Source organism: Tiliqua scincoides, chromosome 8, assembly GCF_035046505.1.
Source record: "Tiliqua scincoides isolate rTilSci1 chromosome 8, rTilSci1.hap2, whole genome shotgun sequence".
NCBI lineage: Eukaryota > Metazoa > Chordata > Lepidosauria > Squamata > Scincidae > Tiliqua > Tiliqua scincoides.
This window is the reverse complement of record NC_089828.1, coordinates 38,238,958-38,260,136: the sequence shown is the minus strand read 5'-3', so window position 1 is coordinate 38,260,136 and position 21,179 is coordinate 38,238,958. Positions and strand designations below refer to the sequence as shown.

The window sequence follows — 21,179 nt, the reverse complement described above, 5'->3', positions numbered from 1 at the left end:
TGGGGGAACCCCAAAATACTGATGAACCTGAACTAACTCCATTTTTAATGGTTCAATTTCTTGTTAAATACACTTCCTTAGAGGAGATTTACTGCTGTTTTTCTCCATGACTTTCTGCTCTGGTCTTACTTTCAATTCCTATAGGATGCAAGCCAAGCATTCAACTACTGCCCATGCCCAGTTGCAGCAGAGTGAATCTATCTGCTGAGGATGCTGCTTGTTGTGCCTCTGTGCTCCTCCAGTCAGGAGGCTTGCTCAGAAGAATGATTCATGCAGAAATGCAATGCAAGCTGTAAAACATAAGTACATAAGAAGAGCTGGATCAGACCAAAGGCCCATCTAGTCCAGCTTCCTGTATCTTACAGTGGCCCAGCAAGTGCTTCAGGGAGCACACAACACAACAAGAGGCTTGCATCCTGGTGCCCTCCCCTGCACCTGGCATTCTGAGGTAGCCTACTTCTAGAATCACAGCTTGTACATACCTACCATGACTTGTAACCCATGATGGACTTTTCCTCCAGAAATTTGTCTAATCCCCTCTTATAGGCATCTAGGTGAGATGCCATCACCACATTCTGTGGCAAGGAGTTCCACAGAATAATTACATGCTGGGTAAAGAAATTTTTCTTCTGTCTGTCCTAACCTCCCAACACTCACAATTAGTAATGTCCCCTGGTTCTGGTGTTGTGTGAGAGGAAAAAGAGCGCACTCTGTCCATCCCCTGCATAATTTTGTATGTCTCAATCATGTCCCCCCCTCAGGCGCCTCTTTTCTAGTCCAAAGAGCCCTAAATGCTGTAGCGTTTCCTCGTAAGGGAGGTGCCCCAGCCCAGTAATCATTTTGGTTGCTCTCTCCTGCACCTTTTCAATTTCCATTATATCATTTTTGAGACGTGGCAACCAGAACTGGATGCGATACTCCAGGTATGGTCTTATTATCAATTTGTACAACAGCATTATAATATCAGCCGTCTTATTCTCAATACCTTCTCTGATGATCCCAAGCATGGAATTAGCTATCTACCACCGCGGCACATTGGGTTGATACTTTCATTGAGCTGTCCACCAGTACCCCAAGATCTCTCTCCTGATCTGTCACAGGCAGTTCAGAACCCATTAGCCTATATGTAAAGTTTTGATTCTTCACCCCAATGTGCATGACTTTACACTTACTTACTCGTACATTGAAATGCATCTGCCATTTTGCTGCCCAGTCTCCAGTTTGGAGAGATCCTTCTAGTCTTCACCACTTGGAAAAGTTTGATGTCCTCTGCAAACTTGGCCATCTCGCTGCTTAACCCTCTTTCCAGGTCATTTATGAACAGGTTGAAAAGCACTGGTCCCAGGACAGATTCTTGGGGCACAGTGCTTTTCACCTCTCCCCATTGTGAAAATTGCCCATTGACATCCACTCTGTTTCCTGGTCCTCAGCCAGTTCCTAATCCATGAGAGGACCTGATGTTTTATTCCCTGGCTGTGGAGTTTTCTCTGCAGCCTTTGGTAAGGGACTGTATCAAATGCCTTCTGAAAGTCCAGATATATAATATCCACAGGTTCTCCTGCATCCACCTGCCTGTTGACCTTTTCAAAGAATTCTAAAAGTTTTGTGAAGCAAGACTTACCCTTACAAAAGCTCTGCTGATTCTCCCTCAGCAAGGCTTGTTCCTGTTTGTGTTTTAAGATTTTTATCTTTGATGAGGCACTCCACCATCTTATCTGGAGGATGTGACATTATCACAGATATTATCACAGACAGGTAGTAAATCTGTGACATTTACTATCGTCCAATCCTCTGGTACCATGGCCATTTTAAGGGACAAATTGCATATTTTAGTCAAGAGACTGGTTACTTGATTCCTCAGTTCCGTAATAACTGTTGGGTAGATGCCATCTGGGCCCAGTGACTTATTGATTTTTAATTTGTCAGTTAGGTCTGAAATGTCTTCTCTTTTAACCTCTATCTGACTTAATTCCTTAATCAAGAGGGGCTGTTCAGGCAGCAGTATCTGCCTGAGTTCTTCTGCCATGAAGACAGATGAAAAGAATTCATTTAATTTTTCTGCCATCTCCAAGTCTACAGCGGTCCAACTGCTTCTCTGGCAGGTTTCCTCCTTCTAACATACTTGAAGAAGCTTTTATTGTTCCCCTTAATATTGCTGGCCACGTGTTCCTCAAAGTCTTTCTTGGTCTCCCGTAGCACCTTCTTACATTGCTTTTGCCAGTTTATGTACCTTTTTATTCTCATTCAGGCAAGACTTCCATTTATGGAAGGAAGCTTCTTTGCTCTGTACAGCCTCTCTAACTTGGCTAGTTAACCTTGCTGGCATTCTCCTAGACTTAACTGAACTCTGCCTCCTTTGAGGTACTTCTGTTGGGCCTCTATTGCCATTGTTTTAAACAGCTTCCACACTCTCTGAAGAGATTGGACCCTTTTTATCTTCCCTTTAAACTTCTTCCTAATTAGTCTCCTCATTTGAGGGAAGTCTGCCCTTTGGAAGTCAAGGGTTTTTGTGTCAGATTTGTTTGGAACTCTTCTCCCGACATGCATGGCAAAACTAATCACAGAATGGTCACTGCTCCTGAAAATGGCACATTTTCCCATTTGAGCCTCTACCATTTGAAATAGAGGAATTCAGATTCTTTTTGATATTGAAAGGATTTGCTCTTGCAGTGAGCTTGCAGAAGTATTCTGTGCGTGCTGCGGAATTTGTCATTCTACTGTGCAGTGAATTTAAAGAGGGAGAGAAGTTCCCTTTCATTTTATTCCCCCCCCCCCTTGCTTAACTGCTTCAACCAAGATGCTGATGCAGCTTGGCAGACCTCATCTGGCATCCAGGCTCCCTCTTTCATTTTCTCTCTGTTGCTTTATTTCTATTCTTGGGCATGCTGAGAGAATGGAAAGCCTTCGGGGTCGGGGGGGGGGGGAGACGTTTGTGGGATTTGGAAGTGGGTCAGCTCTCATGTGTTCCCGCACTGCCAGGTTTAAAAATAATACAGAACTACTTCTGTGGGCCAGTGCAATGGGATGTTGTGAAGGTGGCTCCAGGTATTTTTTTACTTGGTGCTGGAAATTTTATTGGTACTCCCCACCCCACTTGTTGGTGTGGGACCTGATTCAGTTATCCTGTTCCACCCTTGCTAGAAAGAATGTGTTAATACCACATCACATGTTATATGTGTACTGATGTTTTCCCCATTTCCAGGATCTTACTTAGCATGACCCATATACTTAGTTTGAAGCTATTTTCACACCCACAAACATTAGAAATTTGGGGGGGGGGGAAACAACTGGGTTTTGGAATTTTTTTATGTTTGATTAACCACAGGTATATGCATTTTCATATTAAGAATATGTATATACCACTTTTCAACAAAAATAATTCAAAGTTGGTTATATTGCAAAATAAAACAATACAGTTGGTTCTGTTAATATGCAAATTAGCTACCCACAGACTCACTTATCTTCAAGGGGCAGAATTGCCATCTACCTCTCCTTATCTGCAACTCTGTTCTCATTATCCTGGAATGGTGTGCACTGAGGGTAAGGGGAGGTTTGGCATAGCTATAGGCGGGTGGGTGGGGGTGAGAGAAGTTGCAGGAGAAACAGTGGCCTCTTCACAAGCAGAAGGCAGCACTGGCACTATGCAGCAGAGAGAGGAAGAGGGGGTTGTGATAATACTGTCCAGCCAATTATACGCCTAATTTTTTAGAAAGTTGTCTGGATTGGGTCAATTTTCCATATCAGGTGGGCATTGGTATTGGCCCATGGAAAATGTATCTACTTCCAGACTTGCCCCACCATCTTGGGCACCATCTCAGGGTCTCCAGCTGAACTTTCATAACCCTGGTGATGATCCAAAGACCTCTCATCATCACCAGGGTTATGAAAGCTACTTGAGGGCTGCTCTGGGAACTGGGGAAAGCCCAGGGAAGGAGCCAAGAGATAGGTGGTGGAGGAGGATGGGTTAAGCAATCCCCTCCCTATTGCTGAAGCTGAGACCTCATTGTTGGGCCAGCAACCTTGAACAAAGGAATAGCCAGCATGGAGAAATAGTCATCCCCACAACCATCAACACCTCAAGGGATATCTGGCATGGAGGAGGAAGCATCTTTTGCTGAAGATGTTGATAAGCTCTGGCTATCACCCTGCCTAATTTGCTTCCAAGTTAAGATTCAGGTTCATACAGTTCATAGAGTGTATGGTGAAGAGGGTCACCTGGAACCTAACTCAATTTTCTCATACGCTCAATGATTCAGGTTTTCTAGGAACCAAACTCTAGTGGATAATGAGTTGACTATATATGGTTTCCTGTTGGGGCTTGCAGTTTTTAAAAAAGGTGCAGAAACAGGGGCTTGCAGTTTTTAAAAAAGGTGCAGAATGGAAAGCAACCACCACTGGAAAAAGATGCCATGCTGGGGTAAAGAGGGCAGCTTTCACTAAATATAAGAGACCACTTTAAAAGGTGCTGCCTTGCTCAATTAATAGACAGGTTTTTATATGTAATATGTATATGCTTATCGCAGAATAAGCACAGGCCTCTTGAAGGATAATATAAAAACAGTGAATGTAGAGGATGCAATAGTATATGTATTTATGAATGGGAAGGGGGACTCTAAGAATTCAGCTGTTGTATTGGCTCCACAGGTTTATGTTCCATGTTCATACTCCATTCAAGATGCTAGAAATTACCTTTAAAACCCAGATTGCCTAGGACAGTGATGGCTAACCTTTTAGAGACCGAGTGCCCAAACTGCAACCCAAAACCCACTTTTTTTATCACAAAGTGCCAACACGGCAATTTAAGCTGAATATTGAGGTTTTAGTTTAGAAAAAACAACTCATACATTAACATCTTTTACCCAGTATTACTTGTAACCCTTAATTAACTTTCCCTCTAGAAATTTGTCCAATCCCTTCTTAAAGGCATCTAGGCAAGTTGTCATCACTGCTTCCTGTGGCAAAGAGTTCCTCAGACTAATTACACGCTGGGTAAAGAACTACTGTCAGGGAGGGGGTGGCTGCAAGACCATGCCGCTGCTCATTTTCTCAAACAAGAAAATATATTTTTTAAAAAAGCTCCATCCACAGAAGTGGGCTCTAAGGCTGCAATCCCAGCCACTCTTTCCTAGGAGTAAGCCTCATTGACTCTAATGGGGCTTACTTCTGAGTAGACATGCACAGGAGTGGGCTCCAATCCCAGGTACCCTTTCCTGGGAATAAGCCTCATCCACTGTAATGGGGTTTACTACTGAGTAGACATGCACAGCAGTAGCTCCAAGGCTGCAATCCCAGGCACTCTTTCCTGGGAGTAAGCCTCATCCCCTGTTATGAGGCTTACTTTTGAGTAGACACACACAGCAGTAGCTCCAAGGCTGCAATCTCAGGCACTCTTTCCTGGGAGTAAGCCTCATTGACTCTAATGGGGCTTACTTCTGAGTAGACACGCACAGGAGCAGACTCCAATCCAAGCTTGCAGAATGCGCAAAATTGAAAACGGAAACAAATGCGGGGCAGGTGGGGGTGAAGCGAGAGGAGGGCAGTGAGCGCAGGGGGCGGAGGAAAGCAGCCCGCCCTCCCAACACACTGGGCTTGGAAAAAGCCTCTGTTTCCTTTAAAGGGACACGCAGCTTCAGCGCCTCTCCCCAGGCTGCCTGGCTCAGCGCTGCATGCCGACAGAGACAGTGCTGCATGCCCTGTCTGGCACGCGTGCCATAGGTTCGCCACCACTGGCCTAGGAACTAGGTACTTAAATGATTACCTCCCTCCATTTGAAGTTGCCTATCCCCTAAGGTTATCTGGTGAAGCTCTCTTTCATATCCCACTGCCTTTAGAGGCCTGTATTTGGTGACAATATGCAAGAGGGTCTAGTTGATGGCAGCACCCAGCATGTGGAACTCATTGCCATGGGAGGTTAAATTGACTCATTTGCTGCCATTGTTCTATTAACCTTTGAAAAGCAGGTGTTCTGCTGTCCTCAAACATGATGTTGCCTTCTGCTGAATCACACCACTGGTTCCTTTAGTTCAGTATTGTCAACACTGATTGGTAGCAGCTCTCCAGGAGTTTCAGACAGGGAGTCTTTCCCAGACCTTCTTGGAGGTAGCAGGGATTGAATATGCAGCATTCTGCTTGTAAAATAAGTTCTGTAATAGTCAGCTTCAGCTCTGGCCTGTGAAAACTTCTGATACAAAAAATGTGCCTGTCTTTTAAAATGCCACATGGCAGCTGCTCTGGAACAAAATACAAAATTATGCACGGGAAGGATAAAGTGGATAGAGAGATGCTCTTTACACTCTCACATAACACCAGAACCAGGGGAAATCCACTAAAATTGGGAGAGTTAGGACAGACAAAAGAAAATATTTCTTTACTCAGCTTGTGGTTGGTCTGTGGAACTCCTTGTCGCAGGATGTGTTGACGGCATCTGGCCTGGATACCTTTAAAAGGGGATTGGACAACTTTCTGGAGGAAAAATCCATTACGGGTTACAAGCCATGATGTGTATGTGCAACCTCTTGATTTTAGAATTGGGCTATGCCGGATGCAAGGGAGGGCACCAGGATGCAGGTCTCTTGTTATCAGGTGTGCTCCCTGGGGCATTTGGTGGGCCGCTGTGAGATACAGGAAGCTGGACTAGATGGGCCTATGGCCTGATCCAGTGGGGCTGTTCTTATGTTGTTCTTATGGAACTGCTAACCATGTTAAAATCCATTTCTGCCCAGCCCCACAGGTGTACACATTTGATCCCTGTTGTGTATATTCAAAGTATGGCACACTAGACGCTGTGCCAGAACCACCTTTCAGAGCGCGATACCATAGTCTTTCGAGACTGAAGGTTGCCAATACAATACAATATTCAAAGTTGGGCAGTAATGGCTTAAAAATGGGTGTAATAAAAATCCTGTAGACTGCACCTGCTCACAAGTGACTGGTTCTGTTTCTGATTTAACTGTTGCATCTCCTGTTTGCCATAAATAGGGCTAGAAACAAGCCGAAGTTCTTGGGAGCCTTAAAACTGAACCCAACAATGCCATGTGCACATGGACCAGAAGGCATTTGCATGCAGGAAGCATCCTGCACAGGTTGAAAAGCCTCACAGCATCCTGCTCTGATTCACTGGAGCTTGGCTGGCTCCCTCCTCCCCCCCAGTTGAACTAACTGGTAGGAGCCAATCTCCAAAATGCATTGCTTCAGGGTTGAGCAGAGATCTTCCTTTACAGCTGAGGAGTGTGGGGGGAGGGGAGGGAGAGAAGGCACAGCTGTGGCAGCAGCAAAGCGAAATAAACCCTGTGCTTCTGTGTTTGTAGCTTCCTACGCTGCTTTGAGGAAGGCAGCTATTCTGGGGAGATGTAATCTTGGACTCTTCTCTTTGTAAAAAAAAAAAAGAAGAAGAGAGAGAGAGAGAGCTACCCATCACACTATTTATATACAGTGTGTGCAAAAGAGACAGATTCAGGTGCAAGATACCAAACCTCCAGGGAGGCAGGGAGAAAGCAAGGAGGAGGAGAGTTGATGTGTAATGGGGATGGTGGGGGAGGCTGAGCCAGAGTGCTTTCAGTCTTTGTTTCCTGTAAAGGTTTTTTTTGTCCACTTGTCTTTTTAAACACTTAAATCTTTCTGCCCATCAGATGAAGAGAGTGGTGCCTACATCCCTCTGGAGAGAGTGCAATAAAATATTACTTAAAAGCACCAGTCCCATTTTTATATAATAAAAAGGGTGGCTTAAAAAAAAGAAGAGAGATGCAGACACAAAGAAAGAAGCAAAGACAAGAAAGGCTGCTGGAAATGGAAGCTTCTGCAATGCCTGAATTCTTCTGGGATGTGTATGGCCCAGTTTCTTAAGGACTTGGTAGCAGAATGATACCTGCTTAGGTGGAACTCCCCATCCGTCCAAAAGCAGCATGGAGTACTGGGATGAGGGGGTTGGGGAGGAGAGGGTTGAGGCCTCTAGGAATGCAGCAGGGAGGGAGGGAGGGAAGTTGCAAAGGCCTCCTCAGATTGTTCTTATATACAATCCAGATGCGACATGGAGGCCTCCTGGTTAACATCATTTTTCGGTATCCAATCTATGTCAGGAGGCCAAGACAGGCACAATTGCTTGCACTCTTCCCACCCAACCAGCTCTGCCCTGGATGAAACAAGGTACATAGTAGATCTGGAGAAGGTACGAGTGTAGAATGGGAGGTGAAGCATCTGAACATAAAGAATGCCTTGTGGGATCTGACCAAAAGTCCATCTAGTCCAGCATTCTGTTTCCAAGCAGCCACCCAGATAGACAAATTGGCTATGCAGGCAAATGTGTCTTTCCTGCTGTTACTTCCCAGCAGCTGGTATTCAGAGGATTACTGCCTCAGAGCATGAAATACTCCATCTAATTATCATGGCTGATAGCCATCCATAGGCTTCCCTTCTTCCATGAAGATGTCTAATATCCTCTTTAATTCTGATAAGCCGCTGGCTGCCACCACCTCTTGTGGCAATGAGTTTTGCAGATGAATTCTGCCCAGGGCTTGTCCTAAATCTCCTACCAACTAAGTTTCCTTGCATGATTCAAAGTTTTAGAGTTACAGGGAGGCAAAAATGTCTGTTTCAATGTTTTCAACACCTACATTTAGAAACCTTTATTATGTGTGTTTCCCCTCTCTGGTTGCTATTTTTCTTCCTTAAGGAGAAAGTTGTAAATATTTGGGAACATTTTAGCTCTGGTGAAGGTTGTCTTTCTCATGAGAAAGTATGCATTTGAAAAGCAGACCATCTTCATCAAGTAGGAAGGGTTGTTCATACACAGAGTGAATTTACCTTTCAAATATAAGCAGTGACTGGCAAAGATGCAACTACATGGTAGGGGAAGGGAATTGGCAATAGGTTCTGGACTGATGAGAGGAACAACTTCTTCATATGACTAGGTTGTGGAACTCCCTGCCACAAGATAATGATGGATTTAAGAATAGGCTGGGCAAATTCACTGACAGTGGGCTATATTAGCAGCTGTTATTGGGACCTTCATATGAGGAGATAATTGGTATGTCAGATGTGAGCAGTGGTTTGTTGCTGCCATGCTGTCCTTGTCAGCTTCCTAGAAGGGTATAACTGACAGCTATTGGAAACAGAGTGCTGGACTACATGAACTCGGAGCCTCTTTAATTAGGAATCTTCTTAGGTTCCTTATATGGTCTGCCCTTGTTGCTGATTCTTCAAAAAAAAATCCTAACATATGCAGGCCAGTCAAGGATTCTGGGGCTTGAACAATAAACGACAGGTGTGTATTTTTAGAATCAGTGGGGCCTGTTCATTTTTCATGATGTCTGAAACTAATGAGGAGGCTTACAAATGGGGACACTTATGAACGGGAATTTCCTTTTGGAGCCCGTTATTGCCTCTTCTTGTTTTAAAATTACAAAAAGCCATTCCTTTACTTTGCCTGCCATCTGTGTCAGCATTATTTGTTCCTGCCTAGTCTCATCTTGGCAGATGCCATCTTGAACATCCATCCGATCCTAGGACTCAATGCCATCCTGAGGGCAGCATGGATTGAAATGAAGGCTGCTGCCATGTAAAAATGGCAGCTCTTACCACTAGTAAAGGAAGTGTTTAAAACAACAAAGTTAAACAAATTTTTCTCTAAAAATGAAATCAAAAGCAAATAGGGGCTCTGAAACAAATTGGGGACCCCCAAATGGGTTATAAATTATGAGTGCCAAAAGCAAATTAATTCTGAAAGAGAAAATGTTTCTATACTGCATGCTCTGATGTTAGATGTGTCTGGTACCTTCTACAGCTTTGAATGTTACCTGAAATAGCATTTGCCTCTTGGGGTGGTGGGAACTGTCTTCCTTGCCCAGAACAGAGAGATGCTATCTGAAAGAGCTGAACCAGAGACCATAATGAGGTCCTGTTTGCCGCCACTTTTGAGAACTAATTAATCCTGTTGTTTGCTCGTGGGGTGCGTGGGGGGAATTGACTGTTGCATCAGGTGTGCAGGCGATTCTCCAGGCACTCAGTTTCCTATTTCAGCTGCTCCAGGGGAAAATGGGAACCCCACCCTGGGGCAAGCCCCAAGGAGACAAAAAGCTATTGGCCACTTCTCCTTGGGGGATTTTTCACTATTTAGAAGAGAGTCCTTCTGGAAGAGCACAAAGATGAGACACAATGTGTAGTGTCTGTTTCTCCTTCTTTCTGAAGTCTCTGGAGGCAGCAGCAAATTTGGGAACTGTAACTCAGTAGTGGGGGAAGAGCATGTAAGATGTGCACACAGGGTTGGACTGAGTCTGGGTGCGGGAGAAAATCTGAGGCAAACATTCTTGACTGCTTGGAGAAAAAAAACATGCATTTCTGTTCTCCTAATTAAGGCAATATTTCTTCCTGTCGGTTTTGCCTTCTGCAACAGCTTTTTCACTTTCTGGATTGCCTGCTGCTGTTGTGCTCAGCCAGTCCCTGCAGGTGTAGAAATGGTGCCCCTGACCCTGGGCTATAGTCTTCTAGGCTTGTCTCCTCTGCAACCTTACTAGCTGCTGGAACCATTTTTCCCTGTATTCTGGCCTTGGGTGGTTTTTAAGTGTGACATTGGTCAAAAGTTTGGTGGGGAAGGGCTGTAGCTTAGCAGTAGAGCACCTGCTTTTCATGCAGAACATTCTGGGTTTACTTCCTGGCACCTCCAGTTGAAAGGATGGCATGGTTTGGGGTGACCAGACAGCACTTATGCAGAGGCAGAATGGCACAACAGTACTGTGGCAGCTGCACTTATTGTGCATTTAGTTGCTCATTGGGAGCATTGTGGCTTTGTGGTTCAGCACCCTGCTGTGCAGGTAGATGGTTTCCTGGCATCTCTATGTAGGACTGGAAAAGACTCTTCTGTTTCAAACCCTGCAGCAGTGATTTTCAGCCTTTCTCATCTCATAGCACACTGAAAGGAGCTAAAATTTTCAAGGCACACTGTCAGGTTTTTTACAATTGACAAAGCATACTGCATTGCTGGGTGTGTGCTCACATCCCCCAATGGCTCTACTAGCAAATGATTCTTCCCCCAAACTCCTATGGCAGCAACTGTTACCCTGCACATGCGTGATCTTGTCTGATCTCGGAAGCTAAGCAGGGTCAGGCCTGGTTAGTATTTGGATGGGAGACCGCTTGGAAATACCGGGTGTTGTAGGCTTATACCATAATCTTTTGAGACTGAAGGTTGTCAACCATTGTAAACTCCTGTGGCACACCTGTGGACCCTTTGCAGCACACGAATGTTTCACAGCACAGTGGTTGAAAATCTCTGCCTTAGAGAGCTGTGGCTAGTCAGTGTAGACCAGAGGTCTTCAGCTTTGGGGGGAGGGGGGTTGTCAGGACCCAGAAGTGGGTCATAGCTTTAGATAGGTTGTTAGTGCAGCTTCTGTCAGTGCTATTTTGTTTCAGGCCTGTGCAGTTTGAACAGCAGGTATGGCTAGGTGTCCTAGATGAGGTAAGCTGTGTCAAGGACTTTGGCTTTGGAGAGGTTGCTTTGGTCACCCCCCAAGCCTTCACTGGACCCTATTAGTCTCTTGCCCATCCACTTGCTGTCTGTCTGGCCTCATCGTGCTTCCTCTTTCAAAATGGGGCATATGTGAATGCCATGCCACTCTCTGCACCTTCTCAATTTCCATTTGGCCTAGAAGGAGAGAAGGGGCAGAACAGTACAGTTGCCTGCCTTGGGAAAAAGACAGTTCCATAATTGTATCTATGCCCTGCAGTTCGTTGCTTTGTTCTTGCAGGATGCAGTAGGTGTGGAATAATGACATTTTGGGTTATTGATTGTGTAAACAGTCACGTCCAGAAGGCTCTTAGGAAATAATTTGGCTATATCTTGTTGTATGGGAGCTCTGGAAATATGGTAGGTTTGAGTGAGACCCGGTGGCGGGGTTTATTGGCAGCAAGCCGTGGACAAAATGTCCAGTACTGTGGCTGACCTGGCTGTTTATGTAAGGCTCCTAGCCAATTGGAAGGCTTGGATGGGAGCCAATGAGAAGTTTTCCCCCAGGTGGCATCCTTTTGTAGCACTTCTAAAGTATCACTACTGACTGGGGGTGTGTGTTACTAAGGACTTGACCTGAAGGGACCCAAGTTGGGTCTTGGATTCTGGCTTGCATGCTTGCACATACGCATACCTCTGCTGTTTCGCAGCCTTCTGGCTGCACATTTTCCATCTGGGGACAGATAAACTTTGGGACATTGTGTGCAAGGAGCTGCCAATGGCACCAGGCCTTCTCTGGCATGGAAAGTATTACATTAAATAAACATGCATGAACACTTAACCATTTTTGTATTGCAACCCTAGTAGCAGCTTTTATTAAATTTAAAGAAGTGAATAGATACTAGTGAATAATTTAATGTTTGCCCTCCCTTTTCAGATGCTAGTTTGCCAAGCATAATTAATTTGAAAACCAAATGCAAAAGCTGACCATTCTGAAGTAGATGTGTTCCCCTTTTGAGAACTGATTACACTCAGAATAGCAAATGATGGAAAGGAACTTCAGCGGGTACAATAAGTCACCAAAGGTTTATCAAATGATGAACAGATATTACAATCTGTTTTGATTTGCATGTGCAAATAAAGCACCTATATTACAATCTGTTTTTATTTGCATGTGCACACACACATTCATACTAGAAGTCTGTGATAGTGACTTACTCTAGCGTAAGTGCTTAGGATTGCAATCTAAGTTGGTGGTTCCCAAACTTTTTAGCACCGGGACCCAGTTTTTAGAATGATAAAATGTCAGAATCTACCTAAGACCTATGACCAGAAGTGATGTCATTAGGACATGACATGACATCAGGGCCAGAAGTGATGTCATCAAGCAGAGATCATGTAGCTGGCTTAGGTAAAGGCGGCAGGGTTTGGGCTGAGGTGTGCATGCCAAGTTTGAAGAGCTTCATTGGCCTTCTGGCACATTTGTTCTTAGGAGCAATTCATCATGACCGAGGCAAACTGTGTCCCCTCACTGACAAGCCAGGAACCACTCTGGGGAGCCGCCCTGACCAATCCCCACCCCAGCAGCACATTAGTCACATTTTCTCTCTGCTTTGGGGAGATCCAACTTTGGTGTTTGATATGATGCTGCTGTGTACACCACTGCTCATTAATACAATGCACAGATGCCTGAAAAAGAAAATGCCATGACTGAAGCTTAGGCTACAATCCTAAACACATTTTCTTGTAAGTAAGTCCCATTGAACATAATGGGACTTCTAAGTAGACATGCACAGGATTGTGCTCTTAAAACTGGTTGAAAATCAAGAAAAATACTTAATTCTTCAGAATGGTTGTGAATTTGTGGTTTCATAATCAAGAAAGAAATACTATTGAAAGTCAGAAGTTATCTAAGAAATGAGAGCCAAGCCATTGCCTTATAATCAGAGGAGTTTGAAGGGAGAAGGACAGAAGCTGCTCTGAATGAGCAAGTTTTTTCAGTCTTACCCAGATGGACTGGGAAGTACTGTAGATACTCGCCTATATGGCGATAAATTTGTGCCCCAAACTCACGGGAGAATCACCTCCTCGTCTTATCTCCACAGTCACTCAGTGGGTGGAGGGGGTGGGGGGCCATTTGCATGGGAGGGCTTGATAGGAGGATGGGCAGCTGTGCCTCCCCCAGCCTGCACCCTGCCTGTTGTGCCTGGAACCTGTGAGGAGGCAGGGCACGGGGGGTCAGCCTGCCCACTGGTGCTCCCCCACACCCTCTCAGAGCACCCACCCAATGGTGCCTCCCTCCCTACTGGCCGCAGCCATGGGGCAGTGCAGGTCATTCCCCGAGTGCTCCCTGCTCTCGGTTGGTCCGGCGAGCAGCGGCAGTAGCCAGGATGCGTCCGCTCCCTTCCCCCGCAGGCAGCGGGACTGTGGCAGGGAGTGCAGACGGAGGGCTGTGAGAGGCGAGGGAGCATTGCTGGTAGGCTGCCCTCGCGTGCCCTGCCCCCTCGGGCTCCTCCGAGGCTCCAGGCACAACCGGCCGGGTGCAGGCTGGGGGAGGCACAGCTGCCCATCCTCCTCCTAAGCCCCCCCAGGTGCAAATGGGCCCCTCCGCCTGCTTGGGTGACTGCCCCGCATGCCCTGGCTCCCCCGGCTCCAGGAACGCTGAGGGGAGCGGCTGGGTGCGGGCTGGCAGGAGGTGTAGCTGCCAGGAACTCCCCATGAGGCCCCACTGCCCTTCCTCCACAGAGGGTCTACTTCCAAGTACATCAGGTCCAACTATGTGCAGCTACACTTGCTCAGTCATTCCTTGTTGCTTGTCTCTCTGCTGCGAACTGCATTGCACACTCTCAGTTGTGTGTTCTACACAGAGCCTTTGGCTTAAGGCACCAGGCACTTTAAAGGAGGATTTCATTAATAGTTCTACTGGGATGCTGTTTCCAGTGTACTTAGAGCCCAAGTACTAGGCTTGTCTACTCAGAAGTAAGTCCCATTAAAGTCAGTGAGGCTTACTCCCTGGAAAGTGTGGAATGGATTGTGGCCTTACTCTGATAGTCTTTACAAATGGTTGTTGAGAGTACAATTTTAAAAATTAGTGAATAAAAATGTATCTTATGATCTATGAGATAGATCATAGTTTTTAATAAATTAGAGACTATTTTTAATAGTCTATGTGTATGTATGTATACATACTATGTATAGATGTATACATACTATGTATGTATACTGTGTTTTTAATACTATGTTTTTAATAAATTAGTGACTGTACAGTTCTTAGGTAACAAATACTGGTAGGTTATTTTTCAGGATCTGGCTCGGGTAAAATCAGACAAAATTAGTCTGTCACAATCAAAATTATGACTCAAGACACCTCCCCTAAGTTTAACCCCCGACTTATCCAAGGGTCATATAAAATCCCATAATTTTTTTAAATCAAAGCCTGCCCTTGACTTATCTGTGGGATCGACTTATAGGCGAGTGTCGGCGGTATTTCACGGGTGCATATCTGGAATCATTCTTTTGTGACAAGTAATGTAACTGAGACCACAGTCCTATCCACACTTACCTGAGAGTAAGCCCCACTGACTGCAATGGGACTTACTTCTGAGTAGACAAGCATAGGATTGGGCTCTCAGGAGTGTTTCAGAAGGAAAACAACTTCTAAGTGAAGGATTTAGCATTTCTTTATGTCCCATGGCATCTCCAATGCAACTAGCTAGCAAGGGACTATAGGGGCTTTGTTACACAGAGCTGCAGTGTCATGTGTAGTTTCCCCTTATTCTTTCTTTCCTAACCTAGTGCAGAAGGCAGTGCCGGGTCTTTTGTGTCCACGTACCTATCTCCAGCATACCTACAAATGGGGCATGCATTCTGCTCTTGATTTTTCTCTTAAGCAAATCAGAGGAAGGGCCTTTAGTTTGTTGACTTGTTTGCCCCACCCCCCACCACCTTGCTGTTATTGGCAAGTGAGGGCTTAAGGTTGAGCATGTGTTTTTGCCTCCTCCTCCTCTTTCTGTCCTCTTGCTCTCCAAATGCAATAATAAAAATAAAAAGAGTGTGAAGGAAGCTCACAAGATCCTCCAAGTGAATTTGCTGGAAATGCAGATCTTCCTAAGTGGCTGAAAGAGAGAAGTGCAAAGTGCCCCAGACATCTCCAGTCTCCAAGCCAGATTGCCACCTGGCTTCTTGGGGAGCTGTACCTGGTCTTCTGTCTATGCACTCCTAACTCCTCTTGCAGAGACCACTGTCTCCTCCTTTGTTAACCTTTCTTTTTTGCCCACTCCTGACTCGTTCATCAACCAGACCAGGGGTGCCCAAACCCCAGTCCTGGGGCCAGTTGTGGCCCTCGAGGCCTCTCAATGCAGCCCTCAGGGAGCCCCCAGTCTCCAATGAGCCTCTGGCCCTCTGGAGATTTGTTGGAGCCCACACTGGCCGGACACAACTGCTCTCAGCGTGAGGGCGACTGTTTGACCTCTCCTGCGAGCTGTGGGTTGAGGGCTCCCTCCACTGCTTGTTGTTTCATGTCTGTGATGCAGTAGCGGCAGCAAAGGCCAGCCTTGCTTTGTGCAAGGCCTTTTATAGGCCTTGAGCTATTGCAAGACCTTCATTCATTCATATAAGTTCATCTTTAATATATTCATTTATGTAAATCTATGTAAATTTATTCAAATTTTAAATGTAAATTCTTTTTTTCCCGGCCCCCAACACAGTGTCAGAGAGATGATGTGGCCCTCCTGCCAAAAACTTTGGACACCCCTGAACCAGACAATTGATTAGCCAGCTGCAGTTCTCACCATGCTGCTGTAGTTTGTTTGCTTGCTGCAGCTGGAAGCTTGCACTCTGCTGCTGCAACTTCTGCACCTGATAAAACTTCACAGCTCTCCAAAGCAGCAGCAGCAGTAGCACTGGCAGTCCTCTACCCCTTCTTCCAGGAGCACAGAGCCAGCAGCATTGTGGAAAGCATAGATCAGACCCACTTGGGGGGAAGCAAGTTGGGCTGCAGAAGGGGAACACTTCATAGCCCCCAACCTCTGTATCATGCTTGAGTTACTCAGACTTTGTACTGCTCTTTTCACCTGCATGGCAGAGACACATGTAGCCAAATCAGACGTTGCAAGCCCAAACTAGTGGATGGGTCAGTTCCTCCCTCAAGCCTCAAGATGTTATGAAACATCTGGTTCTGTTTCTGCAGCTAGCACACTCTCCAACCACCTCCACTTCTCCACTCTTTCTGACCTCTGCTTAGGCCATTTGCTTTAGGTTGGGGGGGGGGGAGAATGCAGGGTCCAGGCCTGCCTGCATGACTGCAGATGAAGCCAGGACAGAGAGGAAAATCAAGAGTAGAGCGCACAGCCCTGTGTAACAAAGCCCCTATAGTCTTTTGCCACATAATAAGCAACGGAACTACAGAGGGGAGGGGGAGAGTCCAAGGACTAGGAGGAGCAGAGACTGGCACATCACCAGGTAATGGAGAGGGCAGTCAGTCCTTGACATCATACCTTGGGAGTTGGGAGGTATTGGTCCAGCCCATTAGGTTAGGCTGCCTACTAATTATGGACATATTCCGCATGTCATGTTCTCTGTATGAGCACTGGTGGTAAGGGCTGGGCCTAATTTTCAGGGATGGGCAAATCAGGCATGGCTTGACTCAAGTCAAGTCACAAGTCTCTGTCCCCTGTGACTTGACTTGAAAACTTGACTTGAAAACTTGACTTGAAAACGGGCACTTGCTGAGTCACCTTTTTGCGACTTGAAAAGACTCATGTCTTGAGTCATTCCCTTGAAAAAGCCAGCTATGGAAAAAAGGGGCTGCTACTGGGGTGTGTGTGTGTGTGTCAGAGTTCTCTTATAACATTCTCCTGCTGCTCCATCCCATCTGTACACAGGATGAGAGGAACTTCAAGAGAGCTGGGACAGAAGTGGCAAGAGGGACGAGGGTCACGTCCAGGCTTACCAGGATGACCCAATTCTTTGCAACTGTACTCAGAAGTAGTTCTACTACAGCTGGTCATTCAAAGGGGCTACCTCCTCTCAAGTAACAACTGAGCCATGAGGAGGAATGCATAACCAGATCACTATGAACTGCTTCCTCCCTCTCCCTGGGCTTCTCCAGCCAATCCCAAGGCAAGATTGGGCTCTTCTTTCTGCCCTGTCTCAGCCAAAGAAAATATCAGACTGCCTATCCTTTGTCCAATGATCATCAGTTCTTTCAGAGATGGGCAAGAAAACCTGCTCCTGCCTCCCACCTCCTATTTGTTGCAAAAACAAAACATTGCCTCTTGACTGGAGCCTCCCCATTACTTGCCTCCTGGCTGGAACCTCCCTATTACTTGCCTGGTCTGAATGATGGCCCCGTGAGGTCTTTCATGCTGCAAAAACTGTAAGCAAGCACACCCAGACACACAGACTGGAGTTTGCGTGTGTGGAAATGAGTGCCATGTCAAAGGACCCTTGACTAAGTGTTTTGCCAAGTGTTCCATATGTGTGACTCAAGTACATGAGTCAGCAAAAAACCCACACATTTTTCATGATTCGGACTTGAGTCACCTGACGAGGTCCCCTCCTTGCTAATTTGTGGCATCCTTTCCCACCCATTTCCCACCCATTTCCCACCCAAATCTCACACAAAAATAAAGGGTCGAATAGGAAAAAATGCACATGTTAATAATTTTTAAAGAAAAGTTTTGCAAAGCTCTCCTTCTGGGGAATTAAAGTACTGGACCTTTAAAAAATATATTAATGAATTTCATAACTTAAGCTGAAAAGCAGAGATAACAGATCTGATGAACCTTTATGCAGCTAATATAACTCTAATAATGCCGCTTAGCTTAATTTTTAAAAAACGGTTGATATACTTGTGGCAGGGAGATAAGCTGAACAGCAGGAAGCTGAAAGCACAATGGAATGGACTTGAAGCTGCTTAATGTTTTTCAACCATTGTGCCATGGCATACTGGTATGCCGCGAATGGCCCACAGGTGTGCCGTGGGAGTTTGAGGAGGGTCATTTATTAGTAGGGCAATTGAAAGTTTTGATCTCCCTACCAGCAGCATGGTGTGCCTTGTAAAACTGAAGGTGTACCTTGACCATTTTAGCACCTTGTCAGTGTGCCATGAGATGAAAAGGGTTGAAAATCACTGTGTTGCAATTTCCATCAGTCCAGGCTCTTCAGGGATGGCCAAAATTCTTATGTTCCCCTCCCTCACATTTGTTACTCTTGAGGGCTCCAGAAAAATAATCAGAATTCACAGAGCATTTCTTGGTATTCAGAGTGCATCACATACAAGTGCATCACTGTACCAACAATCCAACTCTGCTAGGTAGGTGGACAGTAGTATTAAACAATGTTGACTGAAATACAGTCCTTTGAAATTTTGGCTGAATATACTGCCTAACCACCTAACCACCACCCCCCACCCGCCTTGTTAAATCTATTCTTGGATATAATTGGGAAACATCCAAAATGGCATAGATTTTGCCTTATCAGCTTTAATTTTGGAGATATGGCATACCCATCTCAGATGCTGATATGCAGATGACTGGTTGAATTGGCATATAAGATGGCTTTGCCATATCTTAAAAACTAGAGCTGATAGGCCAATACTGATGTTATTTTTTGAATCGGCTCCCCAAATCCATTCAAGAATAAGTCTAACATTTAAGGCACCACATGTGTGTTGGATTGTGATTTTTTTTAGAGGTTGGGGAAAGAATCAGTTTTGATTGGATTCTCTGCCCTCCCCTTTTTAACCACCATGGTCATTTTGGTCACCTTCTGGAAATTACCATTTCTGCTTCCCAGAAGCATTCTGTGCAACATAAATGGCAACCAGCAGCTACCTGAAGGGCCACTGTTGCAAAAAGTAAGCTGCTTCCTTTTTGCGCTGTTGTGCATTCTGCTTTGGAAACTCACAAACATCCCAACCTTGCCCTGTGAATGCAACGAAGGGCGCAATCCTTCGTTTCCAGCACTGACATAAGTGCAATGCAGCTCTGAGGTAAGGGAACAAACCTTCCCTTACTTTGAGAAGGCCTCCCTGAGTGCTACCCAACTGCAGGATGCAGCACATGTCCCATTGGCACTGCTAGGCCAGTGCTGGAAAGCACTGACATAAGGGGTTAGGGTTGCGCCCTAAGATAGTGAAAATTATGGGGAGACCTTATTACGCCATCTGTAATTCCTCCCTTAAGGTGGGAACACAGAGTGATGCACTCAGGTTGTTCAATGCATATTCATTATTGTAACTACTTGTATGTATGTGGCTGGCTACTAGTAGAAAATGGGTTGCTGAATTAGGTGGATCTTGTTCCAGTCCAGCAATGCCCTTCTTATTGCAGAATTGTGCTTTACATGGCCTGAGCAACTGGAGAAACAGAATGCAGCATGCTTATATAGGTAGGCATCTTGAGGCACTCTGGAGGGTTGGAAAAAGAATGAGAAATGGGACTGAGGAGAAGGGCACAAGAGGACAGAAACAGAGATGTTACTGAGAATCTTTTGCCACCTTTTTTCTTGCCCAACCTTTGACTCTTCCCTGGAATGAGAGAGCTGCAAAGCCCAGATCATCTGCTTTAATCTGGTCTCAGTGAGGCGGGAATCGGCCAAACCATCCTTCTCAATTCATTGTATTACAGAAGCAGATGGAGAGACTTAAGGGAGCAAATGTAATAAATATCATTTTGATATTGTGTGTGTGTGTGTGTGTGTGTGTGTGTGTGTGTGCGTGCGTGAGAGAGAGAGATAGAGAGAGAGAGAGAGAGAGAGAGTGCGCTTATGCCCCACATCTCTCTCTCCCTTGACTTGGAGCATTCCCAGTCTTTTTCTAGTTCCTGACTCAGGTAAATCACTCTTCCCCATTTTACTGTTTGGAAGTGCTTTTTTGAAATGTTTAATACCTTTTATTACTGTGTGTGTTTTTTGTTTCCAGAAATCAAATCTTTGACAGGCTAGGTGCATCTAGCTACAGCATATATGAGTAGTAATGCATGCACATGGACCCTTAGGTGCTATCCTCATGTACAGGCTGAACATTGCACTACATGAGGTTCACATCAAACATGTAATGTAGTAGAAGAAAAAGGCAATTTTTAAAATAAATCTTGAACCCCAACTACTCAAGCATCCTTTTTTCGCATCTCAGTTCAAGAGGGGCTGTTGCCAAATAAATGAATATGGCAGATGGAGAAGAGCCTCTAGCCATGAGTAATTATGATAGTGGGGGAGGCTGATACAGTGTTCTGTAGTGTGAGGAAAAGCCATTTCCAAATGTGCACTACTCTGTGGGAACAAGTGGTGGGAGAATGGCTAAGAATGCACTTTGGATAGAAAGCATCTGTTCACAAATGACATGCAGGTGTACACACACACACACACACACACACAGAGGAAGTTTTTCCCATGTGGTCATTAATAAGAGTGCACTTTAAAGTGCCATTTCTCTTTGTCAAAGGTGTAGTTGGTGGGAAAGGGGAGTGATGGTGCTTCCTTGTCCAGAGCATGATCTTGACAGCACCTGATGGGGCACTGTGCTGAAGCTTATGCAGGTCTCGGTCAGATCAGTGCCTGAATCACAACCATCCATGAGGCCAAGTGAAGCAGTCCTAAGGCAGCAGATTAGTGAAGGGTGCCCATTTCTGTTTGTCTATTTGCCCCCATTGCTGCTCCGTCTCCTTCCACTGCCTGAATGGTTAAAGGAAAAGGGGGACATAGAGGAAAAGGAAATGTGGTGGGGATGAGGGTGCTGAGC

At 45.4% G+C, this 21,179-nt stretch overlaps 1 protein-coding gene and 1 pseudogene across 1 annotated transcript in view; both read left to right on the top strand.

The window, feature by feature from the left end:
• Positions 1 to 21,179, top strand: part of PTPRS (protein tyrosine phosphatase receptor type S) — a 442,958-nt gene that overhangs the window by 47,785 nt on the left and 373,994 nt on the right. The window lies entirely within an intron of this gene.
• Positions 11,036 to 11,152, top strand: LOC136659813 (5S ribosomal RNA; annotated as a pseudogene).